The sequence below is a fragment of the Petromyzon marinus genome, unplaced genomic scaffold (genome assembly GCF_048934315.1).
Source record: "Petromyzon marinus isolate PM22_M1 ecotype Great Lakes invasive population unplaced genomic scaffold, UKy_Petmar_22M1.pri1.0 PM_G_Scaffold_6, whole genome shotgun sequence".
Taxonomy (NCBI): domain Eukaryota; kingdom Metazoa; phylum Chordata; class Hyperoartia; order Petromyzontiformes; family Petromyzontidae; genus Petromyzon; species Petromyzon marinus.
In genome coordinates this window covers 1,715,001-1,720,000 of record NW_027423013.1, presented here as the reverse complement: position 1 = coordinate 1,720,000, position 5,000 = coordinate 1,715,001, and the positions used below count along the sequence as shown (strand labels likewise).

General features: G+C 41.0%; 1 pseudogene; it reads left to right on the top strand.

The window, feature by feature from the left end:
- The window catches only part of LOC142919120 (28S ribosomal RNA), a 10,614-nt pseudogene that overhangs the window by 3,778 nt on the left and 1,836 nt on the right, over positions 1–5,000 (top strand).

Sequence of the window (5,000 nt, the reverse complement as noted above, 5' to 3'; positions counted from 1 at the left end):
GCAGAGAGGGGTACACCGTAGCTGCTGGTCTTTGAAGGAAGTAGAACAGCTGGCCCTTCTAGAGTTGCAGTTTCAGGGGAAAAAGAATATCAATAAGATCATTGCTGAAGCGCTTGGGACTAAGACCAACAAGCAAGTCTCTGACAAGAGACGGGACCTAAGTAAAAAGACAGGGGCCCCCATGTCAGACAGCTTACATTTTTCTTCTAGGCCTCTTGAGACATTGTCTCCCCCACCAAATGTAACAACGGGGACTTCATCCATACTCGCTCAAGCAGCTGAGCGGCTTACGAATGAGAATTCTGGGACCCTGGAAAAGCCTGCAATGGAGGCAATAAAGGCTTGGCTTAACGGCGAGGGCCAACATGATGCCCTCGTAGAAACTGCCACAGCATTGATGCTTTGTCCGATGAGATTGGTGAAAAACAAAGGCAAACGTTCAAAACCCGAGAACGACATTATTAAACCCAGGATATTACCCACACGATCTTGGATGAAGAAGAGAGTGGAAAAACGAGGAAGCTTCATGAAGCACCAGAAGCTCTTCTTTAAGAACCGCTCTCTTCTTGCGTCCTTAGTCCTGGATGGCACTGAACGTCATGAATGCCGAATCCCGAACGCAGATGTATATCGTTTTTACTGCGAAAAATGGGAGAAGGTGTTGCCATTCAATGGCCTGGGCCAATTTAAGTCATCAGGTGTTGCAAATAACGAATACTTTGAGCCCCTAATTTCGGTGGAGGAAGTTCAGACTGCCATACGGGCCATTAAACCAACGTCAGCAGCTGGGCCAGATGGCCTAACAAGGGCTGCAATCTGTGCTGCCGACCCCGAGGGTCGGACACTGACAGCCCTATTTAATGCATGGATGATTACAGGAATTATTCCCAAAGAGTTGAAAAAGAATAGGACGATTCTTATTCCTAAGGTTATGGACGATGAAAAGCTGAAAGAATTGGGGAACTGGAGACCAATAACGATCGGTTCAATGATTCTGAGATTATTTTCCAGAATAATGACTGCACGTCTTGCTCGTGCTTGTCCCTTAAACCCAAGGCAGCGTGGTTTTATAGCGGCATCTGGCTGCTCTGAAAATCTTAAGGTGCTACAGGACCTTATGAGACACGCTAAGAAATTGCACAGGCCGTTGGCTGTCATGTTCATCGACATAGCGAAAGCTTTTGACTCGGTTTCGCATGCTCATATTTTATGCGTGTTAAGGCACAAGAAAGTAGATGAACACGTGGTGGGCATCATCCAGAACGCCTACGATCGGTGTACGACCTCGTTCAAAAGCAATGGCGAGTCGACTCGAGAAATTAGCATACGTGTTGGTGTCAAACAGGGTGACCCCATGTCACCCCTGCTCTTCAATCTTGCCATGGACCCTTTGATATGCACCCTAGAGTCACACGGAGTTGGGTACTCCATTGATACCGACCACGTGACAGCTCTTGCGTTTGCTGATGATTTGGTGTTGGTGAGCGAATCTTGGGTTGGTATGGCCGCCAATCTAGCGATCTTGGAATCATTTTGTGGGCTATCGGGATTGGAGGTTCAGGCCAGAAAGTGCCAGGGCTTCATGATAAGCCCAACCAAAGATTCATATACGGTGAACAACTGCGACCCATGGACTATCAAAAATAAAGATGTCCATATGATCCAACCTGATGAATCAACGAAATACCTTGGTCTAAAAATTGGCCCTTGAACTGGCACTATACAGCCTGATCTACATTGTCAGCTAAAGACATGGATCTCGAAAATCGATGAGGCGCCTCTGAAGCCAACTCAGAAGGTTGAACTACTCAATGCCTATGCCCTACCCAGATTGTTATATCCTGCAGACCACTCGGACTGCAAGCAATCAACTCTCCGTGGGTTGGACCAAGAGATTAGAAAGGCGGTAAAAGGATGGCTCCACCTTCCCGCTTCAACTTGTGATGGACTGTTATATGCCAGAGCCCGAGACGGAGGCCTTGCCATCTTGAAACTGGAAAAAACAATCCCTTCGGTTCAAGTTAGAAGGCTGCAACGTATAGCAAACTCGTCCGATGCTATCACCCGTAATATTGTGTCCTCGCAGGGTATGGAGGAAGAATACCGTAATTTGTGGGTACGAGCAGGGGGCGACAGTGATGCAATCCCAACATTCGTTCTCAGGGACTCGGTGTCAAAAGAACCTGTATATCCGAGACCCTGCGATTGGAGGGAGCATGAATTTCAGAGATGGTGCGAAAAGCCGGTTCAAGGAAGGGGCATTGTAAACTTTGCGCATGATAGAATCAGTAATGCTTGGTTGAGGCCATGGTGCGGCTTTAAACAATGCTTCTTTATCGCAGCACTACAACTAAGGGCAAATATTTACCCAACAAGAGAAAGCTTGAACAGAGGCAGAGATGGGGCCTTACGTTCCTGCAGGAAATGCTCTGCCAGACTCGAGTCCCTTTCGCACATTCTCGGTCAATGTCCTGCAGTACAGAAAGCAAGAATTGCGCGACATAACAAGATCAGTAACATTCTGGCAGACGAAGCGGCTAGATTGGGCTGGTCTGTATACAAAGAGCCACGGTTCATATCCGAGACGGGAGAGATGAGAAAGCCTGACCTCGTGTTTGCAAAAGATGAGGAGGCGGTTGTGATCGATGTCACCGTCCGTTTTGAGCTTTCAAAGAATACCTTGTCAGATGCTGCCTCGCACAAAGTTTCGTACTATACCCCTCTTGGTGATCAAGTCAAAGTGCTGACGAAGGCTAGCAAGGTCACATTCTTTGGATTCCCGGTTGGGGCAAGAGGAAAGTGGCCCCTTGAGAATAACGAGGTACTTACCTCCCTGGGCCTGACCAAACCCAGAACGACATCACTGGCCAAGATGATTTCCCGCAGAACGCTGCTTTTCTCTCTTGATATTCTGAGAATGTTCTGTGGAAATTATGCGGTCTATGAACAGTCATAGACAACCTCCAAAACAAATAATAGTTTTGTTTTAAGATGTCATTTGTTTTAGATTGATTTTGTTATTTTCGAAGGTGAAGTCGGTTTTTATTTCATTTTACTATTTTCCACAATTTAGATTGTTATTTTCCAAGACGGAGTCTTGGTTCTTTTTTTTATTGTTAGTTTTTTTTTTTTTTTTTACACGTCGTATTTGTTACTTTAGAGCTTAGAGGGGACTTTATTTTCGCCTTACTATTTTCTGCCTACAAAGAAGATTAAAAATAATCTTTTTTCAAGATGGTTTTGTTATTTTCCAAGGTGAAGTCTTGGTATTCTTATTTTACTATTTTCCATAAAGAAGACCATTCTTTTAGATTTTGTTATTTTCCAAGACGAAGACTTGGTATTTTTATTATATTGCTATTTTTTACACGAAGCTTATTCAAGAGCACTTATATAGATTAGACTTTGTTATTTTAATTCTTTATTTTTGGACTACATCAGTTCGAGAGTCCTGTAACTTACTATTTTCTGCCTACAAAGAAGATTAGAAATAAGCTTTATTTAAGATGTTTTAGATTAGATTTTGTTATTTTCCAAGGTGAAGTCTTGGTTTTTTTATTTTACTATTTTCCACAAAGAAGACTTTTCTTTTCTTTTAGACTTTGTTATTTTCCAAGACGAAGACTTGGTATTTTTTTGCTATTTTTTACAGGAAGCTTTATTCAAGAGCACTTATATAGATTAGACTTTGTTATTTTAATTCTTTATTTTTGCACTACATCAGTTCGAGAGAAGACTACAAACCAGCTTTATTTAAGATGTTTTAGATTAGATTTTGTTATTTTCCAAGGTGAAGTCTTGGTTTTTTATTTTACTATTTTCCACAAAGAAGACTTTTCTTTTAGATTTTGTTATTTTCCAAGACGAAGACTTGGTATTTTTTTATTGCAATTTTTTTACACGAAGCCTATTCAAGAGCACTTATATAGATTAGACTTTGTTATTTTAATTCTTTATTTTTGGACTACATCAGTTCGAGAGTCCTGTAACTTACTATTTTCTGCCTACAAAGAAGATTACAAATAAGCTTTATTTAAGATGTTTTAGATTAGATTTTGTTATTTTCCAAGGTGAAGTCTTGTTTTTTTTTATTTTACTATTTTCCACAAAGTAGACTTTTCTTTTCTTTTAGATTTTGTTATTTTCCAAGACGAAGACTTGTTTTTTTTTTTATATTGCTATTTTTTTTTACACTGCTTTATTCAAGAGCGCTTATATAGATTAGACTTTGTTATTTTAATTCTTTATTTTTGGAATACATCAGTTTGAGAGTCCTGTAACGTACTATTTTCTGCCTACAAAGAAGACTACAGACAAGCTTTATTTAAGATGTTTTAGATTAGATTTTGTTATTTTCCAAGGTGAAGACTTGGTTTTTTTATTTTACTATTTTCCACAAAGAAGATTTTTCTTTTAGATTTTGTTATTTTCCAAGACGAAGACTTGGTATTTTTTTTATTGCTAGTTTTTTTTATATGTTACTTCAGAGCATAGAGAGGACTTTATTTTTACCTTACTATTTTCTGCCTTCAAAGAAGATTAAAAATAAGCTTTATTCAACATTACTTATATAGATTAGACTTTGTTATTTTAATTCTTTATTTTTTGGAGTACATCAATTCGAGAATCCGGTAACTTACCGACTCTACTCCTTGTTGCCATTGATGCACGGCAGCAGGGATTCGATAATACACGGCATCCCAGTCAGGGACCAGCTTGATGATGCTGGATCTGCGTTGGATACACCAGCATGGGAGTACAATACGGTTATTGACTCCACCCCGTGTTATCAAAGATTCATGGTAACAGGGCGAAGGAAACTCACAGCATCCTTGCCACGCTTGCGCAGCAAGCAAAGTATTGCTGACCGAAACGTATCGATGAGGGAGCACGCCAGAAGGAGCACGCTGGTGTTTGCCGACTAGTCTCTCGATTGCTGAAGATGCCAGACGTCTGCTTGCGGCATCAGCATTATGGTTCAACCAGCCTGGGGGTCCTGG